Source organism: Heliangelus exortis, chromosome 2, assembly GCF_036169615.1.
Source record: "Heliangelus exortis chromosome 2, bHelExo1.hap1, whole genome shotgun sequence".
Lineage (NCBI taxonomy): Eukaryota > Metazoa > Chordata > Aves > Apodiformes > Trochilidae > Heliangelus > Heliangelus exortis.
The window spans coordinates 103,429,437-103,452,322 of NC_092423.1; the positions used below are offsets into that span (position 1 = coordinate 103,429,437).

The 22,886-nt window shown below is 41.5% G+C and overlaps 1 long non-coding RNA gene across 1 annotated transcript; it reads right to left on the reverse strand.

Moving 5' to 3' along the window:
• Positions 1 to 16,376: 16,376 nt before the first annotated feature.
• Positions 16,377 to 21,045, reverse strand: LOC139793752 (uncharacterized). Its single transcript, XR_011724771.1, has 3 exons — positions 20,491 to 21,045; positions 19,739 to 19,794; positions 16,377 to 17,130 (listed from the first exon to the last, which is right to left on the reverse strand). It is a non-coding gene; the product is annotated as an uncharacterized lncRNA (long non-coding RNA).
• Between the last annotated feature and the right edge of the window lie 1,841 nt (positions 21,046 to 22,886).

Genomic DNA, 22,886 nt, shown 5'->3' on the forward strand with positions numbered 1-22,886 from the left:
CTAGCACTGAGTTATTTTCAAAGTATTGGTTAAGAAACAAATGATCTATAGCCAAGTGCTGGGGCGTTCTAGCTATCTGATCATGGATATTCACTATTTGCTATCTGGCTTTATCCAGAGAAAAAAAAAAGAAATGGTATTCTACATTTTGCTTTCTCTTGTCCGCAGCTGCCTGCATCTTTGGTTGGTTTTTTTTGTTGTTGTTGTTTTTTGGGGGTTTTTTTAATGAGAATTATGTATGGTTAAAGCAGAAATACATGCTACAACAATGTTACAATCGTGTTTACTTTCACTCATTTTGTGCTGGCTATTACCACAGCCCTTTGATTTGGAGGGTTTGGTCGCTCTTGGAAATGCAGATGTTCCATCTCAGCAACCACAGTCCAGAGAGAAACCATATACTCTGCAAGCTATGGGGTGTAGGCTTGGGATAATTTCATGTATGATGGAGCATGTAATTCTTAAAATACAAAGAAAATGCTGCTTGGAGTCCTTTTATTAAGATGAAAATCATTGTTACAGATGCAGAGCTCAGTTTGAGTGCTCTTGGGCACCTGGTTTAGGCATTAAAACATTTACAGGGGTGCTGGGAGGCCTCAGCAGGGTGATGTGAAGCACCTGGCTGTAAAGAATGCAAAATTCATGAGGCCTGTAATAGAGTAAGGAAGAGGAAGCCTGAGTCTGCAGCACAGAGGGCAGGATCACCCTGTAGTGACACAAGTTCTGAGTTGTGCTCCAGATACAGCTTACATACTCGATCCAGTGCCTATAGGAAAATGTGTAAGTAATCCTGAAAATGCAAAACGTCTTCCATCTTCTCCAAGCCTCCCTGCAGCAAAGCTACGTGGGTCTTAATCTCACTTGCCCTTGATATCTTGGTATTACTTTCTTTACAGCTGCCCAGCTTCATCAGAGAACGTGGAGAGAAGCACCATCTCATGTGCTTGGCAACGTGGGGAACTCAGAGAGATTCCAGAGTGGGGTGTCAGACAGGCCAGACTCACATCTTTATTTTCTATTGAATGAATGATTTTGCCACTAGGAACAGTACACCCAGGTATCTCTTCCAGTGTTTGTGGCAAGGGAAGCTGCCCTGTTTGTGTTCAGCTCTGAGCAAACTCGGTGTGTTTCAAACACCTCTGTCAGACCGGGGTTTTCTCGCGACTGTGGTGGCGTAAAAGTGCTTGTCTGTCTGTCTCAAACAGAACAGAATTTGTGTGGGAGGTATTTCAACCCAGCTGTCTAGAAAACTCTGAGCACTGCTTTGAAAATGTGAAAGGCAGGCTTTGGGCTACAAAGAGCAAAAAGGAAAATAAACTCTAATTTTAAAAGCAGGTATGGGTTAAGTGTCTGGGGTGATAGTGTGCTCGCATTGTAACTTTTGAGTGTAATGTAAAACTTTTGATCCAGTGAACACTCATTTGTGCTGAACTTGAACATTTTCATGAACTTCAGTCAGACTATTTGTACTGTATGATGAGGAATTTGCATATTTCTTGCATTGGAACATCATATGAAGTTCCATCCTACATAACCAACCATGGTACACTGAACACAACCTTTTGGTTTGTTTTTTCCCTTGCTGATCACAAAGTAAACTAAAAATGGACAGCTTTTTTCTTCCAGTATTTGTTGTGTTACATGTTTTGGAATTCAGCTAGCTTTTGCTGAGTGAAATTGAAATTACTCAACATATGTGTGACTTCATAACCTTGAGCTGATCAAGCATGCAAGCCTGAAAGAGACTTTTTTTCTCTCTTTAAAAGCATGTAGTCTCTAATTCTTGAAAGTGTCTCTACACAAAATCATGTCTGTGCTTAGTGAACAAGTAAGGTGATAATCCTTAATAAACAGGAATTGTAATACTCATATCCATGTTGTCTTTCCCCTTTTATAAGGTAATTAAATGTTCTTCCTTCCAGTGTGATACAAATACGACACATTGACACCACCAAGGACTGGTTGTTTGGCAGAGATTGGCATTTCCTGTTAAATACAGAAAATAGTAAACTATAGAATTTCTGCATTGGGTTCCTCTAGAACTTTATACCATACTTATAAAAAGTACATGTAATAGCATTTATCATGTAGATAGATTCTTGCACATTGAAGTAATAAGACTGTGCACCATCAATAGAGCCCATTTCAGGAAATGAGCAGACAGCAAGAGCACAAGAGCAAGTACTACTCGTCCCTCTCTGAGACCCTGTTACCCTCATCCTCGTGTGAAAAAATCTAAGAATTAAATGAAAGAGCTTGCAATAAAGTCAAACACCATCTAAATTTTTAGGTCACTGAGTGTGCACCTTCAAAAGGCATACAGGGTGAGAGAAAAGTCTAGGAAATATGCATTTCTGATGTAACTACTGACTTCAGAAGAGTTACCCAAGGCAGAAATGAGACTATATCCTGTTCACCATATTAGGCCAAGTTAGTAATGCATGATCTACCTTCACATTCAACTTCCTATTTAGTCAACGTGAAACCTACACCAGTTACGTTGCAATATGTTCAGGCTGCCTTTGGTCCACCACCCTCTCTCTTTGTTTGCCTGACAAAACTGGCTTAGGTTTGCCTCCACTCTAGACATCAAGACACTTCCTAGTCTATGCCAGTATTGCTCAAAGCTCTGAGATGAAGGCTTCAGTCAATAAATCCAGTCCTTTGGCAGAACATTTTAGCCCTGCTAAAGCTTATCTGTGCAACACAAAACCCTTTTGCAATGGCTCCCTACTTCAGGCAGGCAGAGAATGATGGCTGCTCATGCAGACATGTCTGAACTGACTTCACATCAAGGTTTCTCTCAGTGGGCTTGTAAAATCTGAAAGAAAAAAAAAAAAAAAAAAAGAAAAAGGGCTGTGTTAGGTGGTGAGTGGTCATGGCTGTAGGTGGCTGATTTAAAGGCATAGCCACACTGCTGACTGGAATGCAGCTCCCTCACCTCTCTTAGGCACTCAACTACACACTGAAAAAAATCCTTGAGGAATTACAGACTTTAAATGTGAAGTGAAAGTGTAGTAGTGAATACATTAAAATACTCTAACAGTTAGAGAAAGAAAGCAAAGAAATGTGACAGATATTAGTCATAATTTAGTACACTGAGACAAGGCATGTTGGTTCTTCCAGGGTGAGGCAAAATGCAGAAACAAGAATAGAATGGAAATAGAATAGAAATTACCTAGACAATAAATAATTGCTGGCAAAAGAAGACAAATTTGGATGCAATCAAGCAAAAGGCAACGTGACATTTCATATACTCAAGTAGTAACTTTCAAACATCTGTAGATGCTGAAGTGGTACAACATATATATATATATGTACACACACACACACACACACCTATGAATATGTCTATAAATATGTATATTTTTCCTGCTTGTCACTAGCTTTAATAAAAATGTGAGGCTTCTGGCATATTCCTTGCATATTCCAGTGCATTGCAGCTTCTTGACTAAGGGCAGCTGGTGTTTCCTCTTGCAGCACAGCACATTTTCAGGCACTGTAGTACTTACTTCGTTGCACCCAGGACTTGAACCCTGATTCTTCCCACTGCCTGTGTGTGGTGAGTGATGAATAAGGAATGGGACACCCGGGTCTTTGTTTCAGTTTCTTGAATGAGTGAGAAATAGGCCAAAAAAATCACCTTTTGGAACTTCTGCAGTGGCATGGGTTGATGGAGAGGGTCAGGTCTGAAAACAAACTGTTGCAAGGGAGGAAGTAAACTGGATGGGATTGTCTGCTCCAGTGCAAACAAAAATGAGTTTGCTGCCAGCAGGCAAGGGCTGAGTTCTATAAACAGTGCAGTATAGGCACTCACAAAGAAACTTTCGTTGTATCTGGAAAGGAGGGGAGATGTGAGCCCAGAGATAGATAGCAATGCACAGGCTAAATATCTGGTCACCATATGGCTCAGGCCAATATCAACCAGGATTGCATATACAGTGCAGGCTCCCTTTGGTCTTATTCTTTAAAAGTGCAAAAAAATAGCCAGTGATGAATGTATGGCAAAAGCTCACCAAGTGATCTGAAATCAAATCAAAACAAAATTCCACTGGAATGCTGAAAGCTTCATACCTCAGTAAGGACAATTTCCATGGCAAATACTGTTTTCCCACTGAAGACACTTGGTGGGTACAGAGAATGCTAAGATGCCAGAAATTCTTCTTTTACCCTGGGAAAAAGCTTTTTATTTTCACTATCTGAGAGCATTCAAGTGGGCCAAGTACTTCTTGCTTGAAATCTTCAAAAACCCAAACAAACTCAACCCTTAAGTCAAAGAAAAAACATGGAAAAATTTAGCCTGAAGAAATGAAGGTTTCTGAAAGTTAGGAGTATGGAGCTAAAGATTATTCTCCTGGTGGTATCGTCTATCAGAGTATAATTTATCCACACACATATATTCTTTGTGTCTTTTTATTTTTAAGCAGAGTGATTAGCTCTTTTCAGATTAAGTCATAATGAACCTGACTTTAATTTGCTACCTTTGAATCACCTAAAAGTGTAAGAATTTTTTTTTCTTATATTTTCAGCTCTTAACCCTAACGATTCTCCCAGAAGAAGTTTCTCTTGCCCCACCATACTGCTACTTCACTCACATACACGTCACATTTCCTCTGGTTGTATTAGTTTTGCAGTCTGTGCTCAAATAGTTGTTCTTCTGAAGACAGAAGTTAAAAGTAAACTGGGCTGATTTTAAAAGTAAACTGGCTTTGATTTGCCTGGCTTTGGTTTTCTGTACATCACCCTAAATATCGACATTCCCTCTATATGTTTTCATTTGCTGAAGACTATGTCAAATCCATAAAAAAGCCATGTTTTTAACTTGGGCCTGGGAAATTGCAGACTTTAATAGATAATTAACTTCTAGATGACACATTTTATAACTTTGCTGGAATAAATGGAGCAGACTTCAATGTGATCCCTCCCTTGGCAGAATGTCCAAAGTTGATATTCTTGACACAGCATAAAATTTTGCAACACAAGTTATAGACAACTTCTTTTATATATCATAAAGCTGCATGGAGTTCTACATAGCTTGTGTCTTACATTTAAGGCACTCAAATGGCACTACATAGGCAGTTTTTAAAAAGCCATGTGTTTCATGTGACTGTCTTCCAGATATTGAAAAGGATGTATTTTTAAAAGTTTAGTCACCAACAAAGAATTCAAATTTATTGCAACCGCAGGAATTATAAATGAGTCAACTTCATAATTTTTGGTGGCTTTTAATAACTAAATCATAAAAGCTGAATTACTGATTTTGTTCACACAGTGTATTTTCAAATTTTATTATTAATGTCATGACACTAGACAACCGACTAGCGGTTATTTTACACTAACACTACCACTGATGTCACATTTGTAGTGTTCTACTACACCTAGAAACACACCTGTAAGTTTGAGAGAGTCTAGCCTTAGAGGACAAAGAGAATTTAAGTTTAATTTTTATTTCTGTTTTCATTTGGTGTACCCACAAATGGAAGTTTTATAGGTGTCATCAATAGAAAAAAAATTATGTGTTTCAGAGTGTGAGCAAGCTCCTTCTCAGTTCTAGAATCAAGTGTCAGTCTCTTCTTTCCCACTTTTACTATTGTAAAAGACAATAAACTTCCTACTTCTTGTTGCAAAACACCATGTAGGCCTCTTTGGTAATTCAGCTCTTAACACCTAGAAGGTGGCAATTTTATTTCAGTTTTACCCCACTATTATGCTGATTACTTCAAATGAGCTGTTGTGCCTTGAATTGGTTTGAAAAGGGGAAGTGCACCCAGAGTCTCCTAATTTGATGAAAGCAAAAGTAACTTGAGAAAGGCACAAACTGAAGGCCAGGAATGGGCCTTTTGCTGAGATCCATTTCAAAAGCATGTTAGACCCAAGGTAAATCCTTCCTGATGGCAAGCTTTTGGGCAGAGGGGGAAAAAAGAGCCAACTCAGGCCACTTGCTCTCAGAGTCAAATCTCCAACAGGACTGGAGAATGGCAAGATTGTCCTCTGAGCAAGCACTGGCACATGGCACAGCTTAGGAGAGCTTCAAGTGGAGCTGACAGTGTTAAGTGTAAGAAACATCTTCTGCAGTACCAAGCAGGATTTCAGCCCAGCAGAGACTCCAGCCCTGGAAACCCAGCACAGTCTGCACATAATGCAAAATCCACAGCAAACTCCATTAGGGGCTTTACTAGAGATGATGATGAATTGGAGAATTTCCCTCCCAGTGTAACTGTGTGTTGAATATGTGGGGTAGATGAGTGTGTGGATAAAAGACATTGTTACAAGCTTAGAAATATCAAGGAAGCAAGCAGAAAGGGAAAAAATTGCCTAGAAACACTTTAATATATTTATATGAGCTTGTTTTTTTGTGTTATACATTTAATCTGTAATCTCCTTTCTGGAGCGACTGTATCAGAGAGACAATTTCTTTAAAGGGCAGAATTACAGCGCAAATCCTCTGTCAAAACCTTGTGCTGCAATCTCCTGAAAATTCATGTTTGCTCTTTTCTTCACAGTGGACTTGCAGTGACACTCCTAACATACCACAGTGTGCAGTAAGAATAGATGAGGCTGCTCTGTAAAGCACTGGATTAAAGAAAAAGTACAAGGTGATTGACTCATTCATGGCCCATGGCCATACATATGCTTGCAAGAATGTTTCCAGCCAATGTTCTAGCACCTTTGCCTTAGAAACAAGAGGTAGTGTGGCAACCAGAGCTGTCCGTCAAGAGCCTCATAATATGAAAACATAGCTCTGAAAATGCATATGCAAAAGCAGTGTTTGTAAAGGGTTACCTTATTACAACTTTGTGTTCCAAACTTTGGTGAATCGACAGAATAAGATTAATTCAGAGCTAGAATTAGTGCTCTTAAATACATTTTTGAAACTACAAGTACCATGTCCAAATGATAATGGAGTTTGGATTTGCTTTAATGGGAATATCCTCTGTTTACATACGTTTATGTAGTTCCCAGCACTCCTCTGCAGTGGCCATGACATAATTTTATACTCAATGAATATATCAACTGTAAAATACCCACAGCAACTCAGAACTCGTGTGACTGCACCTCACTGGCAGATGTGGCGGGGTAATCCAGCTGGCTGAAGTCACTGCAGTTGCATCCTCCTACCCCAAGCCTGAGCTGCTCACTAGCCCTAGGTTATACGACTAGAGGTTTGTCCTTTTGCCTACAAATATGTGTGCAGAAAAGGGACAGACAACTCCACACCTCCAGACTTACCTGAGCTAGTTTCTAACTAGCCTGCAGCAGCAAAATTGGCCTCAACTTGCCGTCGTGTTACTTACTCAGGCCCTGAAGCCCATGTTGCTGCAGCTTTGTGCTGCTGTTCCTCAGCCAGCTGGATTACACCATCACATCTGCCAAGCCTGGTATGAACGTGGTCTGAATTGCTGTGGACATCTTATGGCACAAGCAGCATAATGCTGCTGCCTCCGGATGTATAGAAAATGATGGCACAGACACCACAAAGGAGACCACTACTTCAGATTGGATAAAGAGGAGAATTTTTCATTGAGACCTGGACACTAATAATTTGGATGTGGTACTCGTAGTTTCAGTAATTTGAATATAGGAATGGCAAATATAAATTCATCCAATTATAAAAATTCATGCAATTGTAACAGTCAGTGGTCAGTGATGTTATCTGCACCGAGGTAAATACGGCAAGAACGTTGTGTGGCCAATATTTCTACTATTCGATGACCACATTATTATTCTGGTTTAGCTGTTACTATTTCCTTCTCGACTCATTCCTAAAGGGCACTGAAACATCACATTCTTATCACTGAGACAGCAGTTACTGAGACTGTCTTTAAATCGTTTTCGCAAACCCACATCCAGAGCATCTCCTACCAGAAGGACGTGTGCTCTGCATTTTGTAAAACCTAAATCGCCCCACTCTGTCTGACAGGAGCCATGCCTTCCACGCTTTCATTCAGGCTCGTAGAGACTGGACTGAGTCTGAGGGAGAGCCATCTACAGTGCACTGGAGTTAACACCACACCATGAGGGAATGAGGAGAGAAGCACTGGTGTTGTGCAGTGGGGGAGATGATGAGTGGAGGCTTTAATCCCCTCATCCCACCCCCAGCAGCCAGCGCATCATTTCACGGCAGTCATCTTTATAGTGTCTGTGTGAACGTGGTGGGGTGCCCTGTACTTCTGAGCACACACTTTGTTACTGTCTTTGTCGTGTCCTGATCAGACTGTTGCAAAACCCCAGATGCAGACTCCCCCAAATGAGTCACGTCTGCCTCTGCTGGCGGGGCATGGATGTCTGCGAGCTGCCTCTTCCTGCACAGAGGTGCGGCTGTTGTGTGGGAAGCGTGGGAGAAGACCACTCTGGCACAGCACAACTGCATATTTATTAAAGAGAACACCTTAATGGAACAGAGAGGGGCTAGCAGGTCTGCACTGGCTGTCACTTAGTTTCCAGGTAGGATTTAATAGGTTCATTGTGACCCCCAAAGCCCTGGATGCTGGCCTGGATGCCACTAAAGCTGCCTTCCTGTCAAATTTGCCCCCCCTTTGCATCTGCAGAAAGTTTGAAGCTGTGCTCCGGAATGGTAATCCCCCAGAGGGACGTGGGGTGATGGAACATGATCTGCTCCACACCTCTGGGTCCCCAACCTTTCTGTGCTTGAGGCATATGCTGATTTGTCTGGTTTTAAACTCACCATCTGTGAGACTTTTCCTGGACATCGAATCCTACACTGGGAGAAGGAGCTGCATTACTCATACATAGTTTCAAAACTGTGGGTAAACTGGATAGTTTCTTGCTCCAATAGACATATGACTTCATCCTCTTCATCTTCCCAACTTCATGCACTACCATGGTTAGATTTATGAGATGATCCTCTGCTTAGAGGTAGATTCACACTGCCTTATCATCAGCTGAATCATTCCTTCTTATCACCTGTTAAGTTTAAGGATCAGTGTGTGCTGAAGTAAAGCAGCTATGTAGTATCCCTTGGTTCCTGCCTGTCAATAAATTAACTGCATACAGTTTCAGTAACTTTGCTTTTCTTAATATGTTACTTCATTTCTTGTTATTTAAACAAGAACAAACTGGGTTGGTATGATAAAATTCACACCCTTCAAAGTGCAATGGGTTAATACAGCAAGGTCTTGATACCGAACAACTGAAAAATATTTTCCACTCAGTGACTCCTCAGATTCCACAGCACAGTTAACTAGGCACTTTACTCAGGTTATTCATGAGTAACTTGTGATTAGCAGTGTGCTGAAAAATAATTAATTGCTGAAATCCTCTGGTTTGCTGCCATTTTCCATAAAGGATAAGATAATCTTAGGCAGCCTTTCAAACCCTGCACTTTACACTCACTAAATTATTAGAACCAAAACTCTTCAGAAATGGTTCCAACCTACACTGTCTGCTTCCTCACTCTTTCCTAGCATCTCTTTTTAAGTCTGTATTGGAAAATTACCTTACATGCAGAAAATTTTATCAGTGAGACTTATCTTGTTTTTTAAATGTTTATTCTCCTGTCACTGCTCAAAAAACCTCCACAAATTACAAAGCTATGTACAAACGGATATTGAGAAATAGTAATGCAAATTTGCACATCTTTCACACTCAATAGCTATTTCTAGTAGTCTGCCTTTGTCCATAGGATTTAATTAAATCTGTCAGAGAAAAGAGAATTTGCTAGTACTTGACCTTTGTTTTCAGAGCCCCAAAACACAAAAAGCATTTAGAATCAATGACAATGCACAAAACACAACACACTCCACTCAGTGCTCAGCGCCAACACAATACTCATCCTTTATATGAAGAGACCACGGGTTAAAAAAGAATTCAAATGAAGCCACAGAATTCTTTTCCAGGTCGTCTCCTGAAGAATTGCAACTGCTGCTTCAAGCTGATTACTCATTATGCATTCGACCGGCGCGGGATGCTCAGTGCTGCTGCTCAAGTAATCTCTTTTTCTCACTGCATAAACTGTATCACCCTCTGCTCTTGATTTGCCTTCCCTGGCTTCCTTCCTGTCTCTTAACTGCTCACTTCAGGCTCCTCACCCTTTGCTGAAAGACCAAACATAATCTCCCCACTTCCATTTCTGCTCCCGCTTCCCCTTCCTCCCAGCACAGCCACCCACAGCCCACTTTGCTCCGGCAGCCTCTCTGCTTTTGTTTCCCAGCTGCTTCCTCCTGCATCCTTTTAGACAAAACTTATTCCCCTTTGCTACCTGCCTCCTCACAAAGATACTTTATACTTTTCTCACATCAGCTTCTTGCTGGGTTTGTTGTTTTTCCTTTCCTTTCCTTTCCTTTCCTTTCCTTTCCTTTCCTTTCCTTTCCTTTCCTTTCCTTTCCTTTCCTTTCCTTTCCTTTCCTTTCCTTTCCTTTCCTTTCCTTTCCTTTCCTTTCCTTTCCTTTCCTTTCCTTTCCTTTCCTTTCCTTTCCTTTCCTTTCCTTTCCTTTCCTTTCCTTTCCTTTCCTTTTTTTTTTTCTTTTTTTCTTCTTCTTCACTGTGGCATTAATGACAGAGATCAGGTGGATTTGTGAAGAATAATCACTAAAGAAAAAGCAAAAATTTAATTATTGCAACACTCACTGAGACACCTCTGAAAATTAACACTCTCAGCTAAAATGAAACCAAGTGGAAAGATAATTACACCTTGAACTGTGTAGGAAAAGGTCACCAAGAGAGAAGCTACAGAGAATAATGTTTCTTCTTGTCATGCTAACAAGGGACAGTAAAACACACATTAAATATATTCCTTGATCTTAGAGCAGTTTCATGTCTGAAATGCTCCTTAGCCTTTTCAGGGAGGCTAACAGTAGGAAAAAGGCGTGCTCTTCCTATTATGCTGGCCAGCCAGGCCTGTAACATTTCCTTGCTTAGCCATTTAATCCCACGAGCCACAAGGAAACTCAGTCACAGCTTCTTTCCCACCCAGCTGCAGCCTACACATCTCCCTGCTATCCATGCAGTGTGGAAAGCTCATCTGCTTCCCTGAGCAAAAAAGTTTCTTTCTGGTGTCTTCTGGAGCAGTGTTGCTCAGCACATCTTGCAGCCCCAGGATCCACAGCCTGGCCTTTAGCTTACAAAGAACCTGGGCTTTATTGTTGTTATTATTATTATTATTATTATTAATTTCTGGTGGCAGTGGAAGAAGCAACAAATACAAGGTAATATATTTGAGGGAAATACTTGAAATAAATTCCATAATATTGTAACTGCTGGTTTTGCCAGCTGCAGAAGGATACCAGGTTTGCTCTGGCATTTTCAGACCCAGTAATATTGCTCAAGATTTACACTGCTGAAGGGCCTCCTGCATTTGCAGCTTTTGGGATACCTGGATCTGGCAGGCACACATCACGTCTGTTGAAGCCTTCAGTAGGAAAAGGAGAAGGTGTCCAGAGTTTATGAAAGCAAGGAAGACTGAGGGAGATGCAGACCACAGACTGCGTAGCACTGGTCCCATTTCCATACTCTCTGTTTATTAAATTGGAACAGACTATTTTTTTCAGAACCGATTATGCTCAAAGGTAATTTACACAAATCCCCGTACTCTGCACTTGCATATCTGAGGACTTGCTGTGGTTTATATATTTTTTTTTATACATATTTACAACGGAATCCACCTCTGCCTCTGCTGGGGCCTTTCCAGCAGCTTTGCTGGCAGGAGCTGCCGTGAGGATGTGTGAATCACTAAGGTGTTCCCAACTTCTGCAGGCTGTTCCAGCAGCTGCCAGGCAAGTTGCATTGCTACAACCTCCTGCCTGGGAGACTCTGTCTTGCCCATAGCCCTCTGCTGGGCTCTGCACAAGCAGAGGCCTGATTCCACAGATGGATGGATGAAGGAGGGAAAGGCAGATGTTTTCCTGAAGGAAAAAAAAAAAAAAAAAAAAAAAAAAGCTCAAGCCACATCCTGTACAATGACTGCACATGCCAACAGAAAATGCTCCATGTTACCCTGCTGCAGAAGCTATGATTTTAATCCTATGATTTTCCTTGGACCAGAAGTGGCATATAACAAATTGGGAATCAAAACCTGTACCCACTCCTGAAGCCCTCTGCTTTTGACAGAAACCAGCAAAAGGCTGTTTTTCTCCAGCATTTTCAATGGTAATTCATTAAGCTATTTCCAGATTGCTTGAACCAATAATAGCCAGAGAATGTCAAGTCCTCCCACAATGTCAAGTTGTCCCACACACGGCTGTATCCCTCATTTCCCTGTGAGACATGTTTCCAGGCAAGCATACAGACCCTGAAAACTACATCAGAATATGCAGATCAAGAAATGCTATGTCCAAGGAGTAGATAATTCCACCCCTGCTGTGTCCAGAAACAGGCAATATTCTACAACCCATCTCCTCTGCTTCTTCCCATCACATACGCCAGTCACCGTTGTTTTCGTTACCCTGTCTTAGTCCAGAGTTTTGACCTCTGATTGACTTTGAAGTTTACATATGAGGAAAAACAGTCAGGCAGCTGCTAAAACAAGCGAGGAGAGATCAAACGGTTCCAAAAGAATTAAAAACAAACAACTTTTATCTTTTTCATTTGTGTTTACCAATACATTAACAGATCCAGATATGTGAAGAGATACACAAATGTGCATACATATATTTAAATGATAACATTTTTAAAAATTACATTGAAAGAATATTGTTTAGGTTAGTGCAGCCGAACGTTGAAGGATAAGGAAATTAGGAAAATTAGGAAATACCAGATTAAGATTGCTATGTTAATTTATTTCTGCCACTGGGTGTGATTATCCTGTGTTGTACAGAACGAGGCACACATCCTGTGGGAAAGTCTAAAATATGACTGTGTAATGGAAGGGTTTCTAAGAAAACATATGCACATGGGGAGGGACAAAAAAAGATTACCCAGAGAGTCTTAAATCTGCTGTTTTCTAATGTATCAGGAACTGACTCTGTACCTTAAATGACACTATTTAGTGGCTGCAAAATCAGATATCCTAGATAGTTTTTTAGGGAGAAAAAGCCTGGAGGATAGCAATCCCCTGCAACATGGATAAAGAAATACATATTCTTGCCATTTATTCAGTAGCCCAAGCATTTTATTTCAGTCATTTATTTCATCAATTTTAGAGTGGAGGTATGATGTCTGGTATAAGTAGTTGTTTGGTCCTGATCCTGGAGCTGGAAGACCAGTTAGTAGAATATTGGGTTTATTTCCTCTAACCTTACTAACCTTCCTAACCCTCTTCTCTATTAAATCCAGTCCAGGAATTTCCTCCTGCTTCTGCTGTACAGTTTTCCCTAATGCTTCATTGCCTATTACTGTTTTAGTATCAGTGAGAACTTGAGTCTTTAAAATGGTGATGTTGTCCTGTTGCTATATCGGCAGACTGCCTTGACCTTTCCCGGAGAAACCAAGAAGAGAGAAGCAGTGGTAGCTCCCAACAGTTGCCATTTCAATGGATCTCACACAGAAATTCACAGAACGCAGGAAAATGTTTGTCTCTGAGGTGAATGACTGATTTCCAAAGGCCTGCTGAAAAAGATAATCCCTAAAGATGTTTAATTTCCTAAATACCTAAACAAATATTTCTACAGATATAAGTATGAACAATACTCAAAACTAGAGGGTTTTTACTGAAAATAAAGCTCTACTTGATTACTTAGACTCTTCTTTTTTCCTATTTAATAAGATTACCCTGACCTGTGTAATCTGCACTCTGAAGCAGATTGGGACAGAGGCAAACCTCTCCTGCCCCTCGACATTGCATATACAGTTGATTTCCACAACCAGCTAATTAAAATCTGGTTTCTTAAATGCTTAAATATTACTAATTTATAGAATGTAAATCCTACCAAATGACAATCCTATGTGTCATTTTGCCTCTCTGCCGTAGTTAGTCCACTGTCTCTCATAGAGGCCAAACCCATGACCTTAATAAATTAAAAAATGGATGGTTTGAATAAATGAAAATATGTTTTCCTGCTCATTTTGTTTTGTTGGGTTTTTTATTCTTTTTGTTTTATTGCTGAATTTCACAGATTGTTACGATAGGCTTCGTAGAGCAGAGTATTGCTATAAACAGAAGCAGCATATCTTTCCAGTATTAGGTTCACAGCTGAAGCAGTTTTTGTATGGCTATCTTCTTCATCTTTCCCTTGGGCATAAAGGCAGTGAAAGAATTCCTAAAGAAGGGAAGGAAATTGCGTTGGTCAAGATCAAATTGCAAGCATGCATAATTTAATGTACTAATGACTGTCCACCAGATACCACTGCAGGAGGCTCGCCAAGATGTTAATTGTCCTGGGGACTGGAGTTTGATGCTTAACAAACATCTCCTCGGTTTCATTGTGGAATGAAAGTTATGACAGCTGCAAAGACTGCTTGTCAAACGTGCAATACTGAGTAGCACTGAGAGAAAACCTGATCTTGAATGAAAATCTCAGCTTGCAAACAGTAGCTATTGGTAGGGCTGCTGCAGAAATAGGGAGTGTAACACCATAGCTTCAGTATGTGGAGTCAGGAAAAGGCTTCGAGGATAACTTTGGGACTTGAAATTAACTCAGACTCTAGAGGAGCATGTAATTTTATATAGTTCTTTCCACTTTTGAAAATGTCAAGTTATACCACAGAGACAGTCCCACATAGCACAGTGAAGTCCTCCTTTTGTAAAACAAATCAAAGCTGCATTTCACACTCCTTGCATGGAAGTCTGCATGTTGTAAACCTTGCATCTTGAAAGTTGCAAGGTGTCCTTCGTCACCTCTGATCTCCAGACATATAAACCAACAGAGAGGCTACTTTGCTTATTGTTTTGTGAAGCAAAGAGGTCAGTCAACAATGACTTAGGGTGAATAAAATACTCCTAAACACAGAAGACTCTTCTAATCTGAATTCTACTAAGCAAACTGGCTACTCACCTCCCCCACCCAGTGCTAAGCGGCGTACATGAGATGAAATATTTATCCCCATCTGACAGAAAATGTTCTTAATTTGATAGTTAGGATTTCATCCCAGATATTGAGAAAACTCAGACTACACTAATTTCTACCTGCATTGATCTGCTGCTTGTGGAGGGAGCCATAGCCTCATGCCAGCCAAATAAGTAGTGTCTAGTTGGTCAATGACAATGCTTTTCTCTGTGATATTTCTCCCTTCTACCAGACTAAGAATACTTCCAAACATGTTAAAAATCTGATTTACTGTAGATGTTATTGTGGAAATTGTGGACTTAGATTCTGCTTTTGACTGAAGAAGATTAGACTGCAGAGGGAATACTCTAAATTGTCCAGTAGTTATCACATACATGCTGGATTGCTGAAGCACATATGTGATCAGCATTTCCCATTTTCACTGGGCACTTTCACAGGAAAAGGCCTTTTCCTGTAATAATCTTAATTTCCTACCAATACTCTTCTGAAATAAAATCTGGCAGCTAATGTTCATCCACAGCCTGTATCTATGATTGTTGCAGTTTCCTCTCTGTACAAAATTACATTGAAAAAAATTGATCCAGAATGAGATACGCAAAACTTCTTTCGCTGTTATCTTTGCTATGACATTCCTAGACAGTGTGCTTGGAAACAAATGTAAGATCAAATAATAATAACTACCACTGAAAAAGATATATCAAAACAGAAGAATTACTGAACTGCAGGGGTTCCTGATGAAGGGAAATTATCAAGAATAAATACAGATGCAAAGAAACAGTGTATGCTTCAAAGCTCTATACATCTGTATAGAGGATGAGCAGTAAGTCATGTCATGGCCCTTCCGTTATTACTACCAGTTCCTGAAATCCTTGTATATCTCCAAAGGATGCTGTCCAAGGATCTCTATTGATCAAACCATTAAGCATTTTTCTCTACAGCAAGAAAACCTGGCAGCAGCCTGGAGCTCAGCCTGCAGTAGGTTGGACAAGTTGTGAGGTGGGGAGAGCAGCTGCTGATCCTGTTTTTGTTTCGGCTGCTACTTACAAGGAGGTATTTATCCTGCTACACTTCACAGGCTGCTCCAACTTGCCACGAGGGTTTTCTTTCTTTCTGCAGCATGCAAAAGAGGCAGGACTGTAAATTGTCTTCTCTGAATCGCATTTGCCTGCCATATTTTGTGTAAGACCACCCCATAGTGACGAAGAAGCTTGGGGTGGCTTTATTGGGCAGGCAGTGTTGCTGCATTGTGTGTACACACACTTCTGCATGCAGCACCCTTTGGGGAGCACATACATTTTTACCCCCCCCAGAACCTGGGCAGCTCTTCGGGCTCTCCCACTGCAAGAGCAGAGGAGGAAAATCCCGCCCAGCTGCCCTCCAGGAGATGCACAGCCAGCAGAAAGGGCAATGGATGAGAAATGTACAGAGCAGGGAAACCAACGTCTAAGAGAAAAAAAAATTCTTTGGACACTTGGAAACATTTTGTTTCTTACTGCCAGGGAAAATACTGACATTCATCTTTGGTACTGGTGCCAAGTTACATTTTAGTGGGCTCATGCTGAGGAACTTTCTAGCTCGGAGAAAGAAGAAAAAGAAAGCAAGTAGGCCACAGGGCTCCTTGCTGGCTTTTATTTTTGCCCACCTCTGGGCTGCTGCCTTTCTCCTTACTCTGCAGCAACTCATGTGGGAGGGGGAAGAAGGAACTGCGGCACCAAAGCATGGCAAGGCACAACAGAAACTGGAAACAATAACTTGCATATTGGGGCATGGTGACCAGCAGCTCTGCCAGGAGCCAGGGATAGTAGCCAGGGCATGGTAACCCACAGTAACAGCTGGGAAAACTACTTGATGTGCTTCCAGGTTTGCCAACCTGTCCTCCTCTTACACCTTCCCAGAGAAAGGAGTGGAGCTGCTGCCTGTTGTCAGCCCAGCCATGCACCTCAAAAGAATTTCTCTGTATGTTGAATACTTGCCTCTGGGAAGTGAAGAATTTTGGTTGGCATAAAATGTTCATATCTTGTTATTATTATAACATACCCAATAATAAATCCCATTCATTATTTATTTTATTATTATAAAGTGTTATGTAGTTTATGTAAATATGTTTGATTCTCCAGCCAGACTGCTGGCTTTGCTTTCCCAGGGAGGAAGAATCCTTGTTTTGGGACAGTATATATCCACCCTCAGAGGAATCACCAAAAGCTTGAGACCCCAAGGCTGTTGTCTTGCACTGTAGAAAATGAGGGAAAAACAATTAATCCCTTGGGCTGAACTGAAGATGAGCAACAAAATCAGAGGAACACAGCCTAAAAAAGGGGTGAATTTGTCTGCTGTCCCCTCCCAGTCTTCTCTTTGCAGAAGATGTTCGCTTGGGTCGGTTTCTGTGTCAACAAGATTTTCTGAAGGGAGCTTAGCTTAGGGTACTGATGTACCCGAGAACAACTGCTGAGCAAAGAAGATTCAACACTTAAGTTTGAGCAAAATACTATTTACCCCTTTCTCACTCGTTCACCTCTCCCATTTCCCTGTTTCTCACTGGAGGCGCTGGCTGCCTGAGGCACAGGAGCACCAGCAGATCCTGCAGCTGCTGTGGTTGTCAGACCAGAAAGGGAACCCTGAGCCCCACAGAGCAGCCACCACACACACAGGACCCTTGGAAAGCTGCTCTCTTTGCTGCCGGGTCCTGTTATCATGCCCAAAGTACCTTACACACAGGGAGATGCTACTGCATGGTCTGACCTTCTTCATACACATATTCCACCCTGCCTAGGGTGGAATTCCCTTCTTATCACCACCATGTCACTGCTTTGAGAAATGAGCAGAGGAACCCTATGGATACCTGCAGAAGGAGGTTTCTAATTGTGGTTTCTGATCCTAGCTGTGCTCGTGCCAGCACAAGTGTTGTCAATTCATGGCAAAGCAGAGAAAGAAGAGACTCAGCAACTAAACCAGTAGCTGCCTGTGAGCACCAAGTCTCAGGAGCAAAAGAGTTGGCACTCAAACTTGCCTTTCTCTGCGTGCCTGGCCCCCTCCTGCTTACCCATAGCTCCTTTTCAATCTTGCCCGTCTTCTTTGTAGAGGAGACCAGGATTCTTGGGCCAACTAGTCTTGCTTATACTGGGTGAAGTGGCTTGGGCTCTGGTTCATCAGGATTGGTTTCTACATATCTGCAAGGCTCATCAGTCATCACAGACACCACCACCCATGGTAAAACCCCAGATCTTCACAATGGACCATGAGGGAAACTACACCTTGCCACCAGCCAGGCCAGATTCCTCAGTGAAGCATTTAATGCCAGCAAGAGCAGGGCAGCTCAGGAAGGGGACCCCAGCTAAGCAGCCCCAAGCACAGCATTCACGTGTGAAGGTAACGTGCACAAAAGATCCCAACTCCCCATGCTTGTGTTTTTGAGTCCTCCCAGTTTTAAATCTGATGTATAAGATTTACTGGAACTGTCTATACCATCTTCATAGTGTATACACAAGGAATCCAACCCACCCAGCATCAGATCTGTTGTGCACTGGCAGCTGCTGTCAGGCCCTGCCTTTTCTATTGGAACTGGATGCTTTTGTCAGGGGACTTGTGCCTTACCATAGCATTGGAGACAATATGCTGAGGGTTGTTTCTACTCAAGAATGAATTTGTGGTGCAGCCACTTCCCCCCTGGCCCCAAGTTAGTTACAAGACTGTTTCCTTGGATGCAGAAGAAGCCAAACAGCAGGAAGCAATCCCTTTGCTTGTCCCCACCTGCCACCCTGAGCTCATCTGAAGGGGCTCTTCATTTTAGTTTTCCTCAGGGACACGTTCTTTGGTTTCCTTCCAGATCATAGGATCAAATATTCCCCTGTTGCTTCATCTCACAGATTCTCTGATCTCTTCTGCTTTTCTTTCATATATTTCCAACATGCAATGAACATTGGCTGTTCTCTCACATGTATCTTTTATGTCTGCTCTGTTATGGGCATTGACTTGCTCCTGTGTTTAGGATGGAGATTGATCCTGTTTGTATGGTCTAGCTACAGGGAGATCCCTTTTTCTGGAACTATCATAAATGAGGGACAACAGTCAGTCAACCATATAACTGTTTAAAGTATAAAATACTCAAGTTATTTGAAGAAGTCCACTCTTATCTGTCCTAAACTGCTCACCCAAAGTTGAAAAAAACTTTACTTTGATCCCCTTGTTCTATTGTAGAGATGACAATCCTTCACTTCAATATTGTATTAGAAAGATAAATACATGTATATGTGAAGCTCTCAAATGTAATAGTTACAGGCATAGAAAACCTTAGCAGTAAGATGACTATTTTGTACTGTGAAAACAGAGCTTGGGGTCAGGGAAAAATCTGATACAGAAAAACTTGGTTCTACTAAAACATTTTGTTTCTTTTCCCAGCAGATTTTCAGCCTACCTCCTAATTTGGTGAGACATGGGGGAATTACTAGGGTAGGAGTGAATGCATCGCCTACCACCAGATTACAGCAGCAGAGATCCCTTATTCACCGGGGAGAATCTACTGTGGGAATCTCCATTCCGTTTAAGTTCATGCTCTGCTTCTGCAGACTTGGCAAACTGAACAGTTTGTCCCTCAGGAATATTGACAGATGAACGTAAACTCAATTACCTTGCTTTTTCATTCCAGTCGGGTTATTTGCATTGTGTACTAAGTACATCAGCATCTGGAGTCACTTTGAACAACAGGAGAAAGCATTTTCCGGTGTCAGACACAGAATTTTGTTTTGTTTTGTTTTTTTGGTATAGCTAAATGGCTGAGAACCATTTTGCCCATGAGCCTGTAAAACTGAAAGATGTAAAACCAGCTCCTGAATTTTCCTTACCATTCTTACCACCACCACCACCTTCACTATCCATTAACTCGGCTCATTACTGAAAGCTGAAAACACAAAAGAAGTAAACATTAGTTAATGAGGCTTGCACCTGGGGGTGGTAAACAACGCTGCTCTCCATGCCCATGAGCTCTTGAAGGGAAACTTGCTGCTGTATGAAAGCAAATCTCAGCACAGAAAGGACAAATCTGCCTGGTATTGGGTGCGTGTGCAGAGAATGGAAGGGATATTTTCATTTTTCTGATTTTATAATTAGACAGGGAATTATGAGGAATAAAATCTTTCCTAAATTTGTCCCTCCAATTAGAAGATGCATATTTGCCTTATTTTGTTTCCATTGTAGCTAGCAGGAGAAGTAGATGCTAATCTGATTCCTCCCTCCTCTGTAGTTTGGTACATTTCAAATCCATATTTTTCATCCTGGGTTTTTGTCTCAGAGAGAATCGAGACTTTGTCTTAGACTTGAAGAATCAAGACTTTGTCTGAAACGCAATCATATGGTGCATGCTAAACAGAACAAGTCTTTGTGTACCATTGTTATCAAAACATTATAGCACCAGGAAATAGCAAGACACGGACTTTTCTTTGCTAGTTAACTGCGACTATAGATCTGTTAAAGTTCAGCTCATTTTACTTTTAAATTCTTACTGCAGCAGCTGAATGCTCTGGCAGAGACAGAAGCAGCCTGTAAGACAGACAGCTCTTTACAAAACAGTAATGCACAGATGGAATGAGCACCTTACCGTTTCCTCCACTCAGTCCACCCGTCTTTGAATGAGCCTTTCCCTCCTGCACCCAGGCATCACCTCCCTCCTGCCTGCCCAGTGGAGCATCACCAGTGAGCAGCAGGCAGGAGCTTCCTGGGCAAACTGGCCCCTTTGGGAGCTCTGCATCAGGGCCAGGCTGGCCCCTCGGGTCATCAGGCGCCAGAACCAGGCTCAGTCCTGGTCTTGAAGCCGCTGCTGTGAGTTGTTTGGGTGCTGCATGGTTTAATTCCCATCGCAGAGTCTGCTCTTTTTCAGTGCCTTCCCCTGCGCAAGGCTACGGTCTGAAAGAAAAGCAAGCTCTGTCAAAGCAGACCTCCCTGGGCATACATTAAAGGATGGATTTTTTTTTTCTTCTGTTCTTCTGGTGCTCACTCAGCTCAGGGTGAGGATTAACTCCACTGAAGACAATGGAGCCAAACCAACACAAAGTCCAAGGAGAATCGGACTGTAGCTCTTAGAAACATCTATTCCCATTACTTCCCAAACTTTTATTGCTGCAAATATATAAATCTTTGTATTAACTGACTTCAAAGATCATAAAGCCTTAATTGTGCCTGCAGCCTACTAGTAATGCAGTGTGCTGCTGATGCATAAAACACGCATAGATAGTACCCAAATACAGTCAGCCAGGGCTTAAATTTAGCTTCAACCACACAAAAGATATCTTTATAACTAAGAATGATGGGAAGAAAGATCTCATTCCAGACCAGATGAACAACTCATTTTTTCACTGATCCTGGATTTGGCTGACCTGACTTAAATGTGACCTAAGACATTTCTTAGTGCTTTGGAAATTGCATCAACATACTTGGGTTGGAGATGCCACAGTCAGAAAAAAATGGGGATTCTATTTTTAAAATTCTGCTGTTCCTTTTTAAAATAGATCAGTGAGGCATATCTTTTCCTATAGCTGTAATTTTTCAGGCTAAGCAAACTCTAGTAATTTCAAAGGCAGTGGGAACAAGGAGTCACTTGGGGCCAGCCAGGAAAAAAAATTAACTCTTTGTTCTTTTCCAGTAAAAGCTTTCATCAAGTTAATATTGTTGAAAAGAGTTTGATTATAAATGAAAAGATAAGCTTTTCCTTGCAAGAAAGAACAAACTGCAGCAGTAGTGGTCTCAGAGGTGCACGAGAACATTGAGGAGGGAAGAGAAACACCAAGGGAAATTCAGCTGTACATTTGTTCAGTACCTATCCCAATAATGACTGTGACTGGGTCACTGGTGTCTACAGGAGACTGCCAGGAGCTATGAACACTTGTCTATAAGCCATGCAGTGTAGGAGCTTTACCAGACACAGACATTGATGCTGAGAACTCCAGAGCCCTTCCTTTATAACATACAGCTGAAAGTCTTCAGGTTTAGAGGGAAAAAAGTTGTATTCCACCAGCATGACCCCCTTAAATACTGAACAGGTTCTTGCTTCATGGTTGCTTTGTATAAGACCTTTACACATGCTTCATATAACAAGAGTTTTATGACCTAGTGTGTTAGGTGACTTTTAGCTCACACATTTTATCTCACTGTCCAAATAACTCCAAAACACTGAAACACCCAAGCGTAGGTAGGTGGGTAGGGTGTCTTGCCACTAGGATGAGTTTATCTGAAGGATGGATTCCCTGCCTGAAGTCACTCACACCTTTGAGCATTGCCCATCCCACAAATAGAGTCCTTTGCAGTAAAAGTCTGTCCTTTCTTGACCTGCCATCTGTAGCTCAGGTTTGCTGATTTCAGCAAGGACCCAATTCACATTTATCTAAATTTATTGGCATTCCTCCTGGCAAGTCATAGGGCAGATGGATTTTTTTTTACAATACTTTCAGAGTATGGGAATGGAACCCCAAACAAATCCCAAGTGGCTTCCAACTGGGTGAAGTAATGATAGTCTGGAACTAGAAAGGCTTGAGAGCCAAACTGGGGAAACTGGGATAGACATTCAGGCTTTGAAAACACCAGCTATCTTCTGTTTGTTTGTATCTACACTTACAGTGGGATAAACAGCTCTCAGCAGAAGAAAATGCAATTTGTTTAAGTATTTCAGCCAAAGGACAGCAATTATAACAATAAGGCACTCCTTGCTCTACCTTCAAAGCATTTGCTAGTATCAACAGTGGACCTGAGACCAAGTCCTGGGGCTTCCATGTGTTCTAACTAAGCCAGTTTGACACTTCAGAGATCTGCCATTTGGATTAGACACTGTTACAAACATTTTCTACTTAGAGCATTTTTGTCCCATTGATTACAGAATAGAAGGTACTTTGGCACATTGCAATGATGTTGCAAAGTCCTCCTTGAGAAATTAATTTCTTCATGCTGCAATTGCAGAGTGTGCTCAGTGAATAGACCAGACGCTGATAAATCTTTTGTCTCAGG